This window comes from Takifugu rubripes, chromosome 2 (genome assembly GCF_901000725.2).
Source record: "Takifugu rubripes chromosome 2, fTakRub1.2, whole genome shotgun sequence".
Classification (NCBI taxonomy): Eukaryota; Metazoa; Chordata; class Actinopteri; order Tetraodontiformes; family Tetraodontidae; genus Takifugu; species Takifugu rubripes.
In genome coordinates this window covers 14,269,697-14,290,968 of record NC_042286.1, presented here as the reverse complement: position 1 = coordinate 14,290,968, position 21,272 = coordinate 14,269,697, and the positions used below count along the sequence as shown (strand labels likewise).

The window sequence follows — 21,272 nt, the reverse complement described above, 5'->3', positions numbered from 1 at the left end:
TTTCCCAAAGAAAAGCGAAGTGTGAGGGCTGAGCGACACCATTTCTCTGGACCCAGAAATAAACCAGACATACGTTAACCAACAGAACAACAGAAACCTTCTTTCTATCTCACGCCAAGCTCTCATCGTAGCCCCCCCCACACAGTTCCTTCTGCTGTCCATGTCAGGAGAATTCCCTAATCGATCCCACACCACATCCCAGGCTGACTCACGGTAGTTTTATTTCATTAACTCGCCTCGCTTGCCCCACACGGCGACCACGTTGCAGCTAATAACCTGCCGAGGATTTCCGCACAAACTGATGTCACATGATGCCGCTCGGCCGCGTCTCGTGATGCGCCTTTGGGAGGTCACATGTTGCAACACGATGAGTCAGGACCCCCGGGTCGGTCCCACAGAACCACCGTCAGCCAACAGTTGGTAGCTGCTCTGCTTCAACTTGACTAGCATGTCGCTAAATAGCTGCTTTCCTGCTGCTGTTTGAGGGCTTCAGGTATTTTAATCAAGTGAAAGTGAAGGAGCTTAAATGTTCTACGAGCACTTGTGGGCACCTTTACTGGCAGGAGCGTCTCATTAACCCAGCAGTCCCCCCCCAGACATTAAAAACAACGTTTGTGTTGTAAAGTGCTGCGAGAGGTCCTTTAATTAGAGTTGATACTGATGCAACCCGAGCAAACGCTGCAGGTACATGCACAAGACGCGCACGTGCCCTCGGGGGGGGCAAGTCCAGGAATTTCAGGGCGAGGTGAGTTGGGGAAGTGAACAACAGAAGATTAAAAGGTGTCCCTGCTGTGTCTGTGGGGGGGTCTGTGAGGAGTGGGCCAAAGCTGAGCAGGAACCGCGGCCTTTTGATGGCTAATTGTGCCCTGGGGCATTTTTGGCAGCCTCCACCCTGGAGCCGGGGTCGCTGACGGAGTCCCAGACTGGGAGAGGGAATTCCTCTGGAAGAGCTGCTGGGGGACGTTCCCACAGAGGTTCTGGGGCAGCAGGCGGTCGTTTAGCCTTCAGTGTCCTCTTGTCATCACACTTGGGTTTAAACGGTCGCATTAATTAAGCACAGCCATTAAAGGGAGGCTAAACTTTGCCTTTGTTGTCACGTGGGGACGTAAGGAGGTGGTCCTGACCAGGTCACGCGGGTCTACCTGCCTCTATAGATCAGGTGTTTAACACAGGTGGTAACCACGACTACCGTCTGGTCAGCTTCACCCCGCCTGTATGAAGACAAGATGGCGGTTTTTGACGGGTGCTCGTACCTAAGAGCCTTGAAGCACAATGAGTCACATCAACAGAAAAAAGCTGCCTTGTCCTCCTGATTCACTGGCAGCCAAATGGAAAAACTCCGTATTTAAGACTGAAGCAAAGATGAAAAAACGTGGTGAGTCGAGCAGAAACTGACATAAATGTAGGTTTTCTAAAGTATCACGAGAGATTTAGCCCAGTAATGTTAAAGCGTCCCAATTAAAGCTGACAGTTCCAGTCTGGACTTTCTCTGTACTGGTTTTGCATTTCCTGTCCCTTCATGCCACTTCCTGTCACTTCCTGCCACTTCCTGTCACTTCCTGTCACTTCCTGCCACTTCCTGTCTACGACTTCAAACGCTGTTGCGCATCAACGTTGCTTTGATTGGTCCACACTGAACGCAGGATAATTGTAGCAAATCCAATATTTTTCTATAGTTTGGGGGACCAATAATCCCTAAAAACACGTCATTCACGGCTCCTGACCGACCTCTGACCTTTACGATGGAGTCCATTCAACCCTGAGGCCAAGTTCATGTTTGCTCCCAACGGCATTCCTGAGATCCAAGGAGAACCCAAAGATCAGGCCGCTGCCACCCTGACCTTTGACCTCCCAACTCCCAACATTCTGGAGTCCAAGTGGAAAACAGTTGCTGAGCTGTTCCAGCTCTACGACGTTCGTACCGGAATTTTCTGGATCATCCTTCTGAATAGCATCAAATCCCCAAGCCACACGTCAGTGGTGAAACACCTCAACGAGCTCTTCGGATCACAGCCGGGACTAGAAACCACCCCCCCCAACGTTTCGGTGCTGGTGGCTGACGTGACAGTGAGCGTTAGCATGGAGAACGTTTCATCCATTAGAGCTACGCTCGCTAATCTGAAGCGACGGCCGACGCCGCAGGAACAGGCAGAAAGTCCCTTGGCCTGTTTCTCCGATCGTTCTGCTACAGGCGTCAAAGACAGCAGGACTCATCCATCCATCCATCAATCATCCACTCATCCCCTCATCCATCCATCCATCAATCATCCACTCATCCCCTCATCCATCCATCCCCTCATCCACTCATCCATCCATCCCTCATCCATCCATCCCCTCATCCATCATCCATCCATCCTATCATCCCCTCATCCCTCATCCACCTCACCCTCATCCCTCATCCCCTCATCCATCAATCCCCTTATCCATCCCTCATCCATCCATCGCTCCCACATTAATTATTCCTCATCAGGGTTCCTAATGATGAATTTAGCTCAATAAACTGGGAACTAATTATCTCCTCCAGCTCTGATATCAGCACCGGAGGGCTGACGGAAACTTTATCTGCTCTCACTTGTCAGATTCTTCTATTCGTGCTCAGTTTTAAAAAAATGAAATAATAATCTTTGGAATCTTGGAATCTAATATGAGGATTTTAGCTGTCGTTACAGAGACGGTAGCAGCAGATTAGCGACTGGTGGCGGTAGCCAACGAGACTAGCAATCCCGATAGCATGGAACTGTTAGCTTGGTGTTGGTCCCGTTTTGATCTGCTGGGTTCTTCCTATATTCTGTATCTGAAGTCTGTTGTTTACAGCATCTCTGGCTGCCTGGACCATCAGGGATCAACTTTCCATTTCAAACCAGTAGGAACCTTTTAAGTCCAACTTTTCCTTGGTCCATTTCAGTGCGAACCGAACCACTAACCTCCAGCTAGCTTCACTCTATCACGCTGGGCAACATGTGAACTCAGAAAACATGAAGTGATCTCCATCCCACTGTCCACCAAGTTTCAGAGCTCCTCATTTCTGTCTGTCCTCGTCTTCCTGTGAAGGTCAGACCTTTTGTCTCGTGTGTCTCTCCCTGCTGTCCCTCTGCGCCGCCGCTACACGCTAACGTGCTCCGCTTTACATTAATTACTGCAGAAATAAAGGAACTTTAACAGACAGCGTCGCAGAGCCTCACGTCCCCACGCGTGCACGTAGAGAATCCCTTCAATACACAACCAGGAGCACGTGTGAGCGATCACATGAGGTCTGGGTCATGCTTGCTATACGTTCATACATCTTAGAATAATTACCCCATGGCGGTGGGGGCAGGAGGGGGCAGGAGGGGGCGTTCTGTCTGTTAGCACAAGTTGTTCCCTCCCCGAGAGCAGCGCGGCCCGTGTGGAGAGCGATATTAAAATAGGAACCAAGCACGCCTCGCCTGCACAGCGCCACTTCCTGTGCTGCAACCCTGCAGACGGCGGCGCGCTGTAATCCGCAGCGAAGCGAGAGGACACATGCGAGATGGCGGCCTAATTACCCAGCAGCAAACCCAGAGTGGGCGTGGACGGCCGCAGCCGGTGGAGGACCACCGGGAGGGCCTTCCCTTCCTTAAAACCCCGGGTCGTGTTTACGACATGTGTCTGCCCCCCCCCACCGTCTGATTACAGCAAACTGGATGAAACACGCTGAGAGTTTTTAACACCACAACTGACGGCTTCTCCTGCTTTGAGGACTCACGTCAACAGATCCTTTGTGCTATAATACGCCTGGGACCAAAATTGGTCGCCCTCTAAACAAGCTTAATATTGTGTTGGGAGGGTATTTTTGTCTCCTGCCAGTCAGATCAACGGGGAGACGTGACCATGCTGTGGACAAACAACCACGTCGAGGGCGTCTACAGCCCAGCGCCGCTCCTCCCTCCGATGGGTTTAAATGGAAGGAGAAGCAAGGATGTGAGTGAGAATCGTCACTAACGGCGTCGTTATGCTGTTCTACCACATCAAAGCCACGTAAAGGTCTTTGTTTGGTCTTGGTTTGGGATGGTTAGAACCATTATATGTCTCCTATTGATCAGTCTCCATTTAATTCCACCTTTAAGTATTTTAATTCAACAAATCTCTGCATGTGAGAGCGGCCCCTAGTGGCGCCAGAGTGCAAGCAGAGGCGGAGGGCTAGGTAACGTTAGCTTGCATTTGCTAGCGTGTATACAACAGCGTAATAATTCATAACTGCTCCAAAGTTCTTCTCATTTAGTTGTTTCTTTCTGCTTTGTCCCCGGGCGTTGGTTTAATTAGACGTGCAGTTGTAGGTGTTTCTTCTCCTGTCCTTGGGTCCACGGCAACTTTTTCTTAGTACCTTTAGAAAGCCGACCTAATTAGTGCACAAGAGCAGTTTAAACAACACTGAAAATGAGCTAATCAGGCAGCTCGTTATTTTTTCGGGGGTTTTTTGACAACACGAAAACAAAGAAATACGTATTTAATCTATCGGAAAAGTCAAATAATAAATCTGCTCCGTGTTGTTTTCCTAGTAAAACGACTTTGGATTGTTAATAAATCTGCAATATTTGCTGTCGTTCTGGTTGGTACAGCTTTGGAAGCTTCAGCAGCAGATTTAGCAGCGTTCCTCTGCCCACCACCCGACGTGTCGGCTCTGGGGAGAAACTTGTGTCTGTTAATTAACAAACTCTAATAATTAGCTATAAAGGAGTGGATGGGATAAATGACGCCTTCTGAATTGAATTCAGCCTCGACTTTACAGGGTAACGAATACATCTGCACACGAGAGGAAATCGATGATCCACAAGGTCGGAAAAAAACACCCAAATAAAGAATCTCGAAGCTTGTTGGTCACCGCAGCGCTGCGCCTCCATCTGGGTCAGAACATCTCCAGGACTCCTGGAGATGTTCTGACCGGCAGAGTTCAGCTGTTTGTCAGCTGATGGCGATCATGTCATGTGATCATGTCATGTGATCCCAGCAACTGATCCCTGCAGAAGCAAAGATCTGCCCGAGGCGAGCGTGGGCACCTCACCGGAGAACCTCGGCGAACGCCACGCTCGGGCGCCGTCGCTGCTGCCCGACAGCTGACTTTATCCCCTCGCTTGGCCGATGTTTGTTTTGTGACGACGTCTCATATTAAATGTGTGTAATCGCTCAAAATTCATTTCCTTGGGAATCAACAAATGGGGTTTTAATAATCTATAGAGCTTAAATTGGATCATGTTCAGGCTAATGCCTCACCACACACACACACACACACCCACACACACACACACACACACAAATGCAGTGTCCACCTGTGTAAGCCGTCCCGTCGTCCGTTGGCCCGTCGGCGCTCTGCCCGGCGTCATCTGTAAAACCGCCACTGTTCTGGCGGCACCAGTGGGCAGATGTGCCGGTCGGGTTTTCTCTGGACCCGGTGAGGTCCAGTAAAATGCACACGAGCTTAACTGGAGACTGACGTTCAGATGGGTGCGAGCAAAAGGTGACCTGTCCCAGGTGCATTCCTGCCTCTGGCCCAGAGGCACCCCAGCTACCCCCAGTTACCCTCACCATGATCATTACTACATCTGGCTGGTGTAAGAAGACTGAGTGGACACAGGAAGTGAGTTACAGCAAATGCTTGGGTTAATTAGAAGCTGTAATTTAGCTGCTGTTCCACGGCAGCTGAAGGCCGGGAGGATCCCACACACACGAGGAGCTGGACCGGCTGTGATCCTGACAGAGATTAGGAGTTCTGGCAGGTTCACACCGACTTCAACGCGGAGTCGGTGACAGAGAGTGTGTGTGTGAGCCTCCAGCGCCGCAGACCCGGGAGACGTAAACACAGAACCTTCAGCTTCACACACTTTACACCATTAGCCTTTATTATGGCACATTTTTCAGAGGTCTGCCTAAACGCTGCGATAACAGTCTGCAAATGTGTGTGTGGGAGACGCAGCGAGGACAAGCACAACACAACAGTAAATAAGACACTTGGGGTGTGTGCGCGTGTGTGTGTGTGTGTGACTGTAATAAACATGTTTTTCAGCCTCATTTCCTTGAACTGATGGGTGTCCTGTGACGACACCCTGCACCAGTGAAAACCAACAAATTATGGAAATTGAATGAATCGTGTAATAGAATGAAGAGTGTACATGATTACACACAGTGTTTATGGACAATATCTGTCAGACTGTGTGTGTGTGTGTGTGTGCGCGCGCGGTTAGGTGTGTGTGTGCAGGTAGGGCATTAAATGGTTGTGTGTGGGCACTTATGTGGCAAACCTGAAGTGGTTTTTATGATGCTTTTGCATGTTGCCGGTGTGTATTTATATTAGCGTGTATAAGAGTGTGCGTGCGTGCACGCGTGCATGTGCATGTGCGTGTGTTTTGCCTCTGCCCAGATGGCTGAGCTCAGACGCTTCTGAGCTCTGCTGCCAGTGGTGAATACTGATCAGAGATCACTGTCACATCCACAGAACACACACACGCGGGCACATGCACACACACGTGCGCACAGGCACCTCCAGGTCCACATGGGGGGAAGCGCTAATTTACACCGCCACCGTGTGTCTTCGGCACCGATGTTTCCTGGCTGTGGCAGGTCACGGCTGCGCTGGTTACCGGGCTGTCTGTCACAGGTGGAGATGGACGCCCCGCTAACAGGACGGGGGGCGGGGGGGCAGGTGGAGGGGGCAGGTGGAGGGGGGGGGCAGGTTCATACTGGGACCAGGAGCTAATCTGGCCTGTTTAACTTTGCTTACATTTTTACACTCCAGACCTTACAGTAAAGTAAAGAACCACTCTTTACGTATTTGCTTATGAAGCAGAGTTGTTGACCCGTCTGTCATAACTGGCTGAGATGGCGGCCGATGGCGGCGGCGCCACTCTTGGCTCCGCCCCTCCGATACACACGAGCACCTTTCAACTATGCAATCTGTGACGACTCCTGTAGCTTGGATCGGGGACGATTGTGACTAAAGAGGTAAAGCGAGTACTGAGCAGCTAGTTAGCGTAGCATGGTGACTGCATGAGGGTTGGGGTGGGTGGGCGTGTCTTAACTGGAGCCCCGCCCTTAATCGAAATCAGTCACACTGGAGCTGAAACCTTTAACCATAACAAGCTGGATCACTGATATCAGACCAGTTTGATCCGCACATTCAAGCGTTTTCAGAGCAGATTTGGACCCAAACCTCCATCATTTCGCCTCTTTCACTGTCCCGTAACTCCACTGCAGACAGATGGAACAAATTAATGAGGCTGAAACAGCAGAAAAATAAAGACGGGCGGTGGAATTTCCAGTTTAGAACAATAACCTGCTTCCATCACATTGTTGATTCCCCATCCAGCACCCTTCACAAACTGCAGCTTCTCGCCGTTTGATATCCAAACGGAAACGACGGCTTCAGAAACAAACGTGCTGTTGTGTTATGACACCGCGTAACGACACAGAGCAGCTCGCTGCTAATTGACGGCTCCATAACCTGGGACCCATATCTGCTGACCTCCTCCCCCAGCGGCTCCGTCACCTGACTGCAGGTTAGCGCCGACGGAGCCGCGAGCCGCCGCGGCCATGACGTCGCAACAACAGCGCCCGGACAGGCGACGCGTTCTCGGGCGGCTAAAGTTGGTGGGAAAAGCCAATGTTCTAGAGCACATGTGCTAATGGAGTCGTTGGTCATCGGCCAAGGTTAAGCGGAGACGAGTGAAAATTCCTGCGGTGAAATCGAGATTTCAGGGAGACGATCAGACGTTTCCCGTGACCACAACATCCTGGAACCTGCCCGCTAATCAACACACAGCAAATTAATGCAAACGAGTCTTCAGGGGACGAGACGCAGCAGCGTTCATCACGGCCCCGAACACACGCCGACATGTAGCCAACGTGCACGGAGCGCGACACACACACACATACACACAGATGCAGTATCCCCCTCTGCCATCACAGACAAAATAATTGAGGAGGAAGCTGCATCACACCTCCGAATGGGCTCTGGACCCCCAGAGGACCTTCAGAGGGGGGGACACGCAAGCCAAGCACACTGACCTGCCCTCACACACACACACACACACACACACACACGGATGAACACATCATTTCAATTTACAACACACTCACACAGGCATGTGCACGGTCTCACACACTTTGTCTCCGGCTTCACACGCGCACGGGCGCAACACATGAAGTGCGTCTCCAGCTCCGGCTCCTCTGCATTCCAGCTGTTTATACTGGGCAGGTATACTGGGGATTTTTCTGTGCGTCTCTGACATGCAGGTATTTCTGCAGTTCCTCAAGTGGAGAAACCCGCTGCAGAAACCGCATACACGAGCGCGGGGGGGGGGGGGGGGGGAGGTTTGGGGGGGCAGGAAAAGACGGCAAACACACAGTTAAAAATGAAAAAACAAATCTGCATTTCTTGCGCGTACAGCCACACCTCCCGGGGAAAAAAAATTAAACTCAGTTTCTCTCACAAACAAGTCCAGAAAAAGAGCACACAGCAAGTATGTACACGAGAAGGCGCGCACGCCCACAACATCTGTCGTCCTCCAGAGGGGAAGTGAAGGTAGGCAGCACATGTTTTTCACAGGGGGGCTCTCAGGTTTCACAAGGTAGGGAACCCCGAGCTTCTCCCAGTCAACACTGAGTCGTGCACGGCTGAGGAGCGGCTCAGAGACTTACCGGAAGGCACAAAATGCAGAACTTTGTTGGTCTCCATAGCTGAGCGGGTGGTGGCCAATGCACACTTCCTCTCACCAACAACCTCCACCCCCCCCGAGTCAACCCATCATGGTTGTGTTATCCTGTGCTGATGAGTGCGAGATCACCTCTGCTCTCTGGCTCCGTCTGTTTCTGACTGCCTCTCAGACACATGCAGTGACTCAGCCCCGCGCTCCCGCCGCGCCGCGCGGTCCTAGCGCCTCCCGCCCCTCGCCACCGTCCCAACCGTTCCAGTCAGCAGCCTGTGACAGGCTAACGTGCAGCGAGGCAGAAGCCGTGAGGACACGCCCCCCCAGGCACGCTGCTCTCCGCGCCCGGACCAGCAAACATGGCTGCCTGCTTCTAGCCACGTCAGCTCACCTGGCTGCCATCGGTGGAGCGTCCGGCGCTAACTCGCCAAACGAGTTCAGCTGTATGTCTGCAGATCTTTCTCCAGGATCTTAAACAAACACAGCAAACAGCTTGACTGCTAGCATCCATACGTGACCATCATCCCCAAAGCGGCGGGTCGCCAAACACCCAAAAACGGTTAAAAGCAATTCCGCGAGTAGAGGGGGCGGCTTCCGATTCAGCGTGGGGAAACAAGAAAAGTTGCCCTCCTACAAGATAGAAGCTGCAACCGTGGGAGGGTCGAGCATTCCGGGGGCCGAAGCCTCCGTCCGTCAGGATGAACCTGCAGCACAGGGAGGCGCGGAGACGCCTCAATTCCACCAAATGTAATTTGAGCCTCTTCACGTCGGTTTTTGCCGCGAGCAGTCGAGTCAGAAGGTGCAAACACCTGTAAACTGCCCCCGTCAGTCAGAGGAGGGGCCCGGGTGAGATCTCGGTGCGAAACAGGCAGGTACAGACGCCACCCCCTTTCAGGCATGCAATGCCCCCGACGGCGTGACCTTTCCCCCTCTCTTTGGCCCCTAAATGGTTTATTTTTTAGCAACATTTCTGATCACACTTGACAAGATTTGTGACCCTGAAATACGAGCAAAACGACAACAGCGGCGAGGAGAAAAGAGCGGAATCGTCCTCGAGCAGCCCTCCTGCTAATTTTAGCCAACGTTCCTGGCATTCAAAGAGTGCACCATGGTGGCGAAGGAGGCATCACGGAGAGAAGCAAAGCGACAGGCGCTGGATCAGATCTGAGCCGACACCTCTGCCTTCTGCTGCCAAGGACCTCCGTGATGTCAGGTAGCCTCCGCCGCGTCACGCACCACGGCTGCCGCTGCCATCCAGTCATGACGGGTCCGGCCGGGGCTTTTCGGATCCCGGGGAGACAAAGAGACGCTTCAAAAATGAAAACAGGACCAACTTTTACAGCCCGGCACAACTTTCTCCTGCTTCCTTCCGTTACTCTTTAGTTGTGCGGCACCAAACGTCCGACTGAAGACGGAATGTTCCACGTTTGCTCGGCCATGAACCAAAAGAGCCAAATTGGGCCTCTAGAATCTGGATCCCTGAACAAACAGAAATCTGGCTTTAAATTCCAGTGATTCGGCAAAGTCGCCTCTGTTTTCCAGACTGGAAAAGCAGCAAAAACCTTTGCTAATGTACATATGATGCAAGTAGAATGTAAATATTTGTTGCCAGGAGCTCCTAAGACGCGACAGTCGGACCAATTGGTCGGATCTGAGGGGCCGTTCTCACTGGAACAAGCAGCACTTCTGTGGAAACCAGACACAGATGATACCGGATCACCCGAGTGTAATTTCCTCCTCTGATGGAAATGCTCTGTGAAAGGTCGCTCATTTGCATAAGACAGCATATATACATCACCGCGTGCGGTTATGGCCACCGGCTCTGCTTTGCATAAGGTCTGCTACCCTCCGTCAGGGCGCATGCGTCACTCAGCCAGCCCAGCAGAACTTCCTCTCAGGAGGATAATTCAAGTGTTCCCACAGACCCAGAACCTGGGTCGGCCGCGATCCGGTCGAGATCCAAACGCCGCGCTGCGTCCCAAATCACGTCTCCGAAACGCAGCGCTGGGGAAAGATGCTCGCGGCTCCTGTCATTTACAGATGGTTGAGTCAGGTTTGTCGACGGCTGGGGGATTCTTTTGTTATCATTAGTCTGGTTATTACGCTGTTTTTGTTCGCTTTTTGGATGCAATAAAGTTGCTCTCTGGTTCTACAGCCCCCCCGTAACACAACAAGATGAAAACAGGATCCATTTTGTTGCGAGCATTGTAGCATTGTTACAGCCGCTGTGCTGAAGAGGTGACACCACCTTTTACACCTTTGTAAAGAAGCGTCCTGGATTCTTTTAGCACCTCCGCTAACATCACGGAACAGAAAACCAAGCAGCTGGAGCTCCCGACCCCATTGGACAGAGTCGCAGGCTTGAGTCGTCCAGCTGTCCCGCAACGACCTCTCCCCCGTTAACAGAAGGACCTGAGAGGTTCCACGTCGTCTGCCAGAGCCATATGCTAGCTTGGCGCGTCCCTTAAAGTCCACTCTCACTGTCTGCTTCAGGACCCTTCAGATGCTCATCACAGCGACTTTCAGCGTGGCTCAATGTGTCTCTGAGGTGCCGCTTTAGCTTGGTGCTCCCAGGAGCGAGCACATGTGCCGGAACCGTCTCATCCCATCAGTTTTGGCTTGACACGACTTCCATAAATAGACTTAATAAGGTATTTTCTACACATCGCTGAGCAGCTCCCGCTGACGAGAGCACAGGTGTAACCTGAGGCAGGTGTGTCTGGGGGAAATCTGGAGTTAGGCCCCTTTCAAAACACAGTGGGAGCAACGCAACGTTGAGACCTTCAGAACACAGTCCGAGCAATATGAGCCTCATGGATCAGCAGCGTCACCGATCTGAGCATCGGCCCCTCTGGAATAAAAGCAGCAGGAAGTATTTGGACACCAGAAAAGAAGGTTAAGACAGCTACGACAAAAGGAAAGATGTGTTTATTCATGCAAACAAAAGGCTCCGTTTGGGCTGCCAGCTAAAAACGGGACATAAAAGGCCCTGGAGCCCCTCCTTTGATATCCCTAACGGATCAGGACCGGCCCACTGAGTGAAATCAGCTATCTGTGGTTACGACCACTGCTGTAACAATAATACCAACCGGGAGAATAAGACTGGTCATTTCCACTTCAAAGTGACCTATCTGACTTAATCACTGATCACCGATCCATCTGGAACCTCTGACGGGCTCCTAACTGGCTCCTGCTACGTCGCGTTTTCACGCGGACGCCTGCTCAGCGACACCCCCAGCGAGGAGCGTTTTGCTCCGGCGTTCCGCCGCCACGCTGGGAGGGGAAGCTTCCCCCGTGTGGAGGTGCGATTAAATATTTGGGCTGATTCCCAGTGCACTCGAAGGCGGCTGCAATGACCCCGCGGCGTCTCCGTGGCTCGCCATCAACGCGCGTTATGGGGCTGGAGGTGGGAATGGCCTCCGGGAAGCTCCGGCTCGGTACGCGTGCGTTAGCGAGCGATGAATCACCGCTTGTCAGACGCCGTAACTATGAAGCAATAAAGGTGGACAGGGTGCTTAGCAGTTTAGACCTCTGCCTCCAGGAGCACGCTTATGCCCCCCTCCCCCGCTGGTCTGGGATTGAGCCCCGAGAACACCTACGCTGTCCCCTCCGACCCCCTGCTGTGCTCATAAAGAGCCACAGAAGCATGTTTGGACCTGATGGGTGCAAGGAGCCGTCCCCTGGTCTTCTGTCAAGAGCTAATGGGACAGAACGAGGTGATTTCCAGACGTCGCCAGGCAGCTAACGACGGAGACCATATTCTAACGAGAAGCCACGATTGTTCTCCCCGCGCGTGTTCGTTCGGGCCACATTCTGTTACGGCGTGACGGTGTTGCCAGGGCTCCTCGGTGCCTGAACGCGTCGGTTTTATTTGTCCTGCTGTCCTATATTTCCTGTGCCATCAGTTGGTCCTTTAAAGAAATGCGACGTGGTTTCTGGCGGTTCTGATGCCGCCGGGCGCCGTGTGGGCCCATGGAAATGATGCCGTTTCACTGATTTGTAGTCCGGAGTCGTACAGGAGCGCTGCGGCAGTGCACGCCGTGTCCTTTTGTCCTCGAGCCAGATGTGCTGTACGTTCCTTCGGGTCGCCCGCCTGCCCCTGCGTCAGCGCCAGGAGACGGCGGTTTAAAGGCGCTGACCCGGTTTTGCCATCTAACGGGGCTGCGGTGGCAGCAGTGGTTCCACTGGTGCTGTGCCAGTAATGAAGCACCAGTGAGCCAGAAGGGGAATCCTGCTTTTTTCCTCCCAGGAAACAACCTTCATTAACAGCCCGCTGTCCGTGCGTCTCTGCTGCGCACGTGTGCGCGCACGTCTGGTAACTGCGCTCTGGAGTCAGCATGTGTAGGAGTAGAACTCATCTGTGTGTCTCTGCGTAGGTGCCTGTTTTTGTTGCTTTTGTCTGTGCACGTGCTCGTGCACGTCTTTCTGTCTGCTGTGCATTTGTCTTTTTTCTATAATCAGGGCCTCTGCTGGGGTTCATGTGCTGGTGTGGTCACGTGATGCACAGCGTTGTCAGGGAGTGAAGAGGAGACGGAGACAGCGAGGAAGAGGAGGAGGAAGATGACGAGGAAGAGGAGGATGAAGATGGTGAGGAAGAGGAGGATGAAGATGGTGAGGAAGAGGAGGATGAAGATGATGAGGAAGATGAGGATGAAGATGACGAGGAAGATGAGGATGAAGATGACGAGGAAGAGGAGGATGATGAAGATGGTGAGGAAGAGGAGGATGAAGACGGTGAGGAAGAGGAGGATGAAGACCGTGAGGAAGAGGAGGATGAAGATGATGAGGAAGAGGAGGATGAAAATGGTGAGGAAGAGGAGGTATGAAGACGGTGAGGAAGAGGAGGATGAAGACGGTGAGGAAGAGGAGGGGAGGGGAGGGGAGAGGAGAGGAGAGGAGAGGAGAGGAGAGGAGAGGAGAGGAGAGGAGAGGAGAGGAGAGGAGAGGAGGGGAGGAGAGGAGGGAGAGAGGAGAGGAGAGGAGAGGAGAGGAGAGGAGAGGAGAGGAGAGGAGGATGAAGAGGAAGAGGAAGAGGAAGAGGAAGAGGAGGAGGAGGAGGAGGAGGAGAGCAGCTGGTTTTCGTTACTCTGCCCCCCCCCCCCCCCACATCACTGCAGGAGCCATCAGAATATACTACTGCAATTCCCTCTGTATGAGCGTGTGTGAGCGTCTTTGTGTGTGTGTGTGAGCGTGTGTGAGGCATGTGTATATGTGTGTGCCTGCATGTGTGAGTGTGGTGAGCGTGTTTGTGTGTTTGTGTGTGAGTGTGTGTGCCTGCATGTGTGTGTGTGTGTGTCCACAGAGCTGGAGGTATTGCCAAGGGGACGAGGACATATTTCAGGTCTCAAACTAGCAGCAGATTTAATTTGGACAAGAACAACTTGATTAGGTTCTGGTGGCAGCGACGGTCCGGGGGAGAATGTAACCGAGACAACAGGTGAACACGGGAACACGTGAGAGCAGGAACACGGCGTGCACACGCCCGTGCTCGGTTTTACCGCGGAACCTCGTGACCTTGTGCAGACAGAATTTCAAGTGCATCTGTTCATTTGATCGTTGATGATGCTCTTGCACGGTTACCATGGAGACCTGTTAAATTAATAAAAGGGCATTTTTTTACAGTGTTCTTCTGCGCTGTGAGCAAGACGGAAAACATTTTTGACTAAAGTTTGGACAATTTGGACAGGAGACAGAATTCAGCAGACTCTAGATGTAGACATTTTTTACTGTTTTGTTACCGTTTGTTACCGCCTTGTTACCTTTTGTTTCCGTTTGTTACTGTTTGTTACTGTTTGTTACCGCTTGTTACCATCTTGTTACCGTTTGTTAGGTTGTTACTGTTTGTTACCGTCTTGTTACCGTTTGTTACTGTTTGTTACCGTTTATTACCGTTTTGTTACCATTTGTTACTGTTTTGTTACTGTTTGTTACCGTTTGTTACCATCTTGTTACCTTTTGTTAGTTTGTTACTGTTTGTTACCGTCTTGTTACCTTTTGTTACTGTTTGTTACCATTTATTACCATTTGTTACCGTTTGTTAGTTTGTTACTGTTTGTTACTGTCTTGTTACCTTTTGTTACCGTTTGTTACTGTTTGTTACCGTTTGTTACCGTTTGTTACCGTCTTGTTACCATTTGTTACTGTTTGTTACCGTTTATTACCATTTGTTACCGTCTTGTTACCGTTTGTTACTGTTTGTTACCGCTTGTTACCGTTTGTTAGTTTGTTACTGTTTGTTACAGTCTTGTTACCGTTTGTTACCGTTTGTTACCGTTTGTTACTGTCTTGTTACTGTTTGTTACCGTTTATTACCGTCTATTACCATTTGTTACCGGTTGTTACCTGTAATTAATCTGTTTCTGGTTCCCAGCAGTTCCCAGTCACACCAGCACGAGCGCCAGCGCGCCGTCTCTCTCCGCTGTCACTCGCTGGCCGGCGGTAATTTGAGTTTCGCTGCTGTTTGTTTGTCATGATAATGGCTGCCGGGGTGGTCGGACTTTGACAGACTCAATCCTTGTGCGTGTCCGGTAACAAGCGTGCGCCGCCAAACTGCCACACGATAATCCCGCCTGCTCCCCCGGGCTGAGCTGTCCTCCAAGCCTGCATCACACGGAACTGTAAAACGAGACCTCCGGCACGGCGAGGAGCGTGTTTTTCAGCACCTCCTCGCTGGCGTTCATCCTCCACCGCACAAACAATCCTACACGCTCGGGGGGATGTTGCCGGTTCTTCTCCACATTCTGCTCGTGCTCACCAGGAACACACCTGTCCAGTCTCTGCATGGGCTTCTTCAAGCTCCTTCAAGATTTCCACATCAAGCTTCTTTCCAGCCTCCATCTCCCCCTTAAAACTGGACCTGGTTTTAGATTCTGATGTCGAGAGATGAGACACGGCTCGTTGGCTCATCATGATTATGTCTCAAGGTTTCATGTTTCTGCTCCCTTTAACGGAGCCTGTCTGGATCGGAACGCTGCTCCTGTTTACCCACTGATCAGGATTAGAGCGACGCACTAATTACTGGATTAATTAAGGAAATGATCAGATGTATTCAGCATTATGGTTGAATCAGCCTGTATTGATAGAGTGATTATCCACAGCTGATGTTTGTGCTGACAGCAGGCATCTCCTCCCCTAAAGACCTAAACAGCCTGTAACAACAGCCAGTAACAACAGCCTGTAACAACAGCCAGTAACAACAGCCTGAACAACAGCCAAGTAACTACAGCCAGAACTACAGCCTGTAACAACAGTAATGTTAACAACCAGCCATACTACCGCCTGTAACTACAACCTGTAACACAGCCAGTAACAACAGCCTGAAACAACAGCCAGTAACTACAGCCAGTAACTACAGCCTGTAACAACAGTATGAACAACAGCCAGTAACTACAGCTACAGTAACTACTACAGCCTGTAACTACAGCCTGTAACAACAGCCAGTAACTACACAGCCTGTAACTAACAGCCTCAACAGTATGTAACAATAGCCTGTAACAACAGCCAGTAACTACAGCCTGTAACAACAGCCAGTAACTACAGTTGGTAACTACAGCCTGTAACAACAGTATGTAACATAGCCTGTAACACAGCCAGTAACTACAGCCTGTAACAACAGCCTGTAACTACAGCCAGTAACTACAGTTGGTAACTACAGCCTGTAACAATAGCCTGTAACAACAGCCTGAAACAACAGCCAGTAACAACAGCCAGTAACAACAGCCAGTAACAACAGCCTGTAACAACAGCCAGTAACAACAGCCTGAAACAACAGCCAGTAACTACAGCCAGTAACTACAGCCTGTAACAACAGTATGTAACAACAGCCAGTAACTACACCTACAGCTGTACTACAGGCTGTAACAACAGCCAGTAACTACAGCCTGTAACTACAGCCTGTAACAACAGTATGTAACAATAGCCTGTAACAACAGCCAGTAACTACAGCCTGTAACAACAGCCAGTAACTACAGTTGGTAACTACAGCCTGTAACAACAGTATGTAACAATAGCCTGTAACAACAGCCAGTAACTACAGCCTGTAACAACAGCCTGTAACTACAGCCAGTAACTACAGTTGGTAACTACAGCCTAAATAGAGCCTGTAACAACAGCCAGTAACTATAACCAGTAACAACAGCCTGTAATAACAGCCTGTAACAACAGCCAGTAACTACAGTTGGTAACTACAGCCTGTAACTACAGCCAGTAACTACAGCCTGTAACAACAGCCTGTAACAACAGCCTGGAACTACAGCCAGTAACTACAGTTGGTAACTACAGCCTGTAACAACAGCCAGTAACAATAGCCTGTAACAACAGTCAGTAACAATAGCATGTAACAACAGCCTGTAACTACAGCCTGTAACTACATCCTGTAACAACAGCCAGTAACAACAGCCTGTAACAACAGCCAGTAACAATAGCCTGTAACAACAGCCTGTAACAATAGCCTGTAACAACAGCCAGTAACAATAGCCTGTAACAACAGCCAGTAACTACAGTTGGTAACTACAGCCTGTAACAACAGCCTGTAACAACAGCCAGTAATAACAGCCAGAGCAGGACTGACACACACCACATCCGCACGTCTTGAGAACGCTCGAGCTTAATGTGCGCGTGGACACGTGCACATTGCCCCCTGCTGGAGCCGACGGGCCTCGCGGGGATGTTTGAGACTAAAACAGGCTTTTCAATGTGAAGAATCGGCAAAGTTGATCACGTGATCAGGTGTCGGAGGGCAGTCATCAGCGAGTGATCCTGTCCTTTGACCTTCAGCTTCCGACAAGTGTCCAAACCACACACACACATCACACAACACGCACACACCACACACACACACACACACACAGAGGAAATGTTTGTTACCTTTAAAGTGCTGACACACACTTTCTAGAGAGTGAGGTGGGCGACACCAGAGGCGCAGAGACCGCCCCCCCATTGACCCCCCCATTAACGCCCCCTTCCCCTCCCATTGACCCCCCCCATTAACCCCCCCCCCACGCTCCGACATCGTCTCATCATGGAGCTTTTGGATGTTCGTGTGGGTTTAGTGAATTTTTTGCCAGTCGTGATAGAACTCGTCCTCAACTAATGAATTCTGGACGAGGACGGTAACGACGGCAGATTAATGGTCCCAGTTAATCATATTATAATTCCTGTGCTCCTTCTCCTTATCTGATGTGGTTAAAAAAAAATCATTTTGGAATCTCTGCCCATCTCTCCCTCGTCGAAAACGATCATTTCCTGATGCTCCTCACTCCAGACGCGTCTGCAGGAGGATTCCTGTTTAATCAGGCTCCTGTTAGAGCTCATAGCATTTATGCTAGGTCACCATCGAGCTCTGGAACGCCGCCGCACTGGTGGGATTTCCTCCCTGCCTTCACATTGTCCCGGTTCAGGTGACGGGAATGAAACGAGCATTTGAACAAAGTTTCCGTGCATTAAGCTTCCTTCGGCTGAGGGCTCCTGGTTGGAGCCAGCGCAGGCGGTCGGGGGAAGATTCCCTCCGGTCGGGGGAAGATTCCCTCCGGTCGGGGAAGAGTCCCTCCGGTCGGGGGAAGATTCCCTCCGGTCGGGGGAAGATTCCCTCCGGACCGCCTGCGCTGGCTCCAACCAGGAAGAAGAGCAGGAAGTCGCCACCTCCCGTCGTGCTCGTACGTAACAATCAGGGTTGCAAAGGTTTCAAATCTCTAATCAGATTAATTGCAGGCTGTGTCGGGATTCATCACCGGGCAGATACGGAATCATGAATTCCAATTTTCTCTTCTTTGTTGGGGAGCAGAAAGATGAATAACAGATTGTGGAGCTTCGCCCTGAACCGTCCTCCTCACTCCGCCCATCAGCTACGATCGTAGCGCGGCGGGTCGCACCCTCAGCACACGCACACGCACGTGCACGCGCCTATAGGCAGCGAGTTCAACGCTGCACATGTTGATTAATGGCTGATTAGCACGAGGGTTCGGGGGGGGGGGGTGAAAGCTCGGGATGAAAGGGCCAGACACATAAAAGAGATAAAAGGCCGAAGCTGCTGAAGGATCGGCTGCTTCTAAACCGAGGAAACGTTTACGAAGTTCCAAGGGTGACGAGTTTTTTACAGTGAACTTCCTCCCTTGATTCCACCGGACTATTCTGGGATGTCGCCCATCCGGCCTCATTGATGGCGGATCGGTGGAAGATCGGAATCAGGTGGAAATGTCGTAAACACTGCACAGAAGTCCACAGGTGACTCCCGCTGGTGGCGTCCTTCAGGCTCTAGAGCGCACCGCCAACGCCAATCAGTGTCGGTACCCTTCAGAAACACAACACGGCAAACCTTTGTTTCAACAACAACAACAACAACAACAACAACAACAAAAACCTAAGGGCTAGCCTTGATGCATCGTCCTTTTTTAAAAATCGCATTTCCAAAGTATCGGATCGGTATCGGCAGCTGCTCATAATCAAATGCCTCCATTTCGGAACTTTATTTATTATTGCGAAACACATTTTGTGTCGTGCTTCTTCCTCTTCTCACCAACTGCTGGTCTGTACGTAGCTCTGCTAGTCTGACGGAGCTACAGGTCTTTGGGCCCACTGGGCCCCTTCCCCAGGGCCGGGTCCAATAACAACCTGGGGTCATTAGACCCCCCCCCACCCACAGAAATCAGCTTGGCTGGGTGAGATTTTTAGGCTGTGGTCACATGTGTTGTGTTGTGTTGTGTTGTGTTGGTGTTTAGCCAACCCTCTCGTAGTCGTCGGCTGTTGCCATGACGTCCGAGCTAACTTCCCTCTCCGATAAATTGGGCGATTGATTAAAAACCATCGTTTCCTGTGGAGCTGCTACGTTTTTAACCACATCCTGAAGCGAATTCATCATGTTTGAAATGTCTCCAGCCAACTTTGAACGCTATTGCTTATATAAACCACACATGTAATCCATCCCATAAAATAGTGGTGAACAGGTGCTGAGGCCTATATTTCTGCATATGTAAAGAAGCTTTAGTTCAGGATATGAACACGAGGCAGCAACAAACACTGGCAAACGTGTTGTTTTTGCCGGGCCACATTTCACTGTTTGTTCTATTTAAAGCTGCTTGTTTACATCGTTTTTGGCAGCGCTGATGCTGTTTGTTGTGCTCAACTGTTCCTCCATCCATATGGAATGAGTTCCTACTCACATATCGCCTGACACCTTACATCTGTGACAGTATGACAGGAACATATATGCCGGAATTCAGGGAAAATCCAGCCCTGCACTTGCTCCATCACCCTGGACCTGTGGGGGGGGGGGGGGGGGGGGGGAAGCTGAGCTCCAGGGAGCCTGGTTCTCCTCTCTGTCGGCCTGGTTCTCCTCTCTGTCGGCTCCTATAGAAGCTGTGAGAGTGAAGAAAAGAAGTGGAACGCTGCTGAGAAGACTAAAATACTCCTCATAATGGAGGTTTACAAAGATGGAGACTTGTTTCCACAATGTCTAATTTTCCTCTTTACTATATTGGCCGTCGTCTGTGCTGCCTGTGCTCCTTTTAATTATGACACACACACACACACACACACACACACACACACATGCATGCACGCATGCACGCATGCACGCACACACACACACACACACACACACACACACACACAGGGAGCTCTCACTGAAGAGCATCACTGAACTTAAAAACGCAACATTTGTAGCTATGTTAGCTAAACAGCATTGATAGCTAAAAATTAAAGATGCAGCTCACCGTGAGGGGGGTGTGACGGTTGCTGGAGAGGCAGAAGGTTGTGAATCCCGGTCAGAGAGTCAAGAGCGCCCCTGGAGGAAGGCGCGGAAACGTCCAACTGGGTTTCAATCTGAGTGGAGATCAGTCAGGAAGCTGCAGCGTTGCAGCTTACAGAGATGGTGAACTTGTTGCTAGAGTTGCTAACAGTTGCTAGGGTTGCTAACAGTTGCTAGGGTTGCTAACAGTTGCTAGGGTTGCTAACATACAGATGTGTACATGAGGCAGTTGGAGGCAAATATATCTTACGTATATGCAGCTGTGTTTACAAAGGGTAAAAGAGTCATAAACAGCGGTTAAACATGATGCTTGATGCGATCAAAGGCCTCCTGGCTTTGATCTCTGGAGGATGAAAGGACGTGGTCGCGGTCTTTGATGGCAGTTCCTTTCCAACCTTTATGTAACGTGGGCTAATTTACCGCGGACAATTCCCATCACTTGATGCTAAGCTATTAGCATTTCAGTTGTTTTAAGGAAGATAGCGCCGCGTTTTCTAGGTGTTTATAAGTGTTACACTCATTCTGTTAGACGAGACAGGTCATGTGACACTTGTGAGGTTCTAAACCGTCCATAAACGACCTGAACCTGCTGCTCGTAGATTTCAAAGAGCCTCCGTCACTTGAAATATGCAGCTTATGTCAGTTTTTTACGGAGCTAAAAGCGCTGGGAGCTCCGGAAGCAGCTTCCTTACCTCCAGATATTGAAACACTCAGCTGGAGCAAAGACAGAATCCTCCAGCTCAAACGTCCTGTGATTTCATTCTGTAGACTGTGAGTTTCCGCTTTAACTGTGTTGACTAATAGTTTTAACACTGAAGCACTTTTAAGGATTAACATTCCCTCATTTACACATCATTAGTGTTTAAAAGCAG

At 50.7% G+C, this 21,272-nt stretch overlaps 1 protein-coding gene across 1 annotated transcript in view; it reads right to left on the bottom strand.

Annotated features, from left to right (window-relative positions):
- Positions 1–8,847, bottom strand: part of slc4a11 (solute carrier family 4 member 11) — a 47,358-nt gene extending 38,511 nt beyond the window's left edge. The window contains exon 1 of the mRNA XM_029828186.1: positions 8,650–8,847. The gene's annotated coding sequence lies outside the window, so the exon portion shown is untranslated. The remainder of the gene's footprint in view (positions 1–8,649) is intronic.
- Between the last annotated feature and the right edge of the window lie 12,425 nt (positions 8,848–21,272).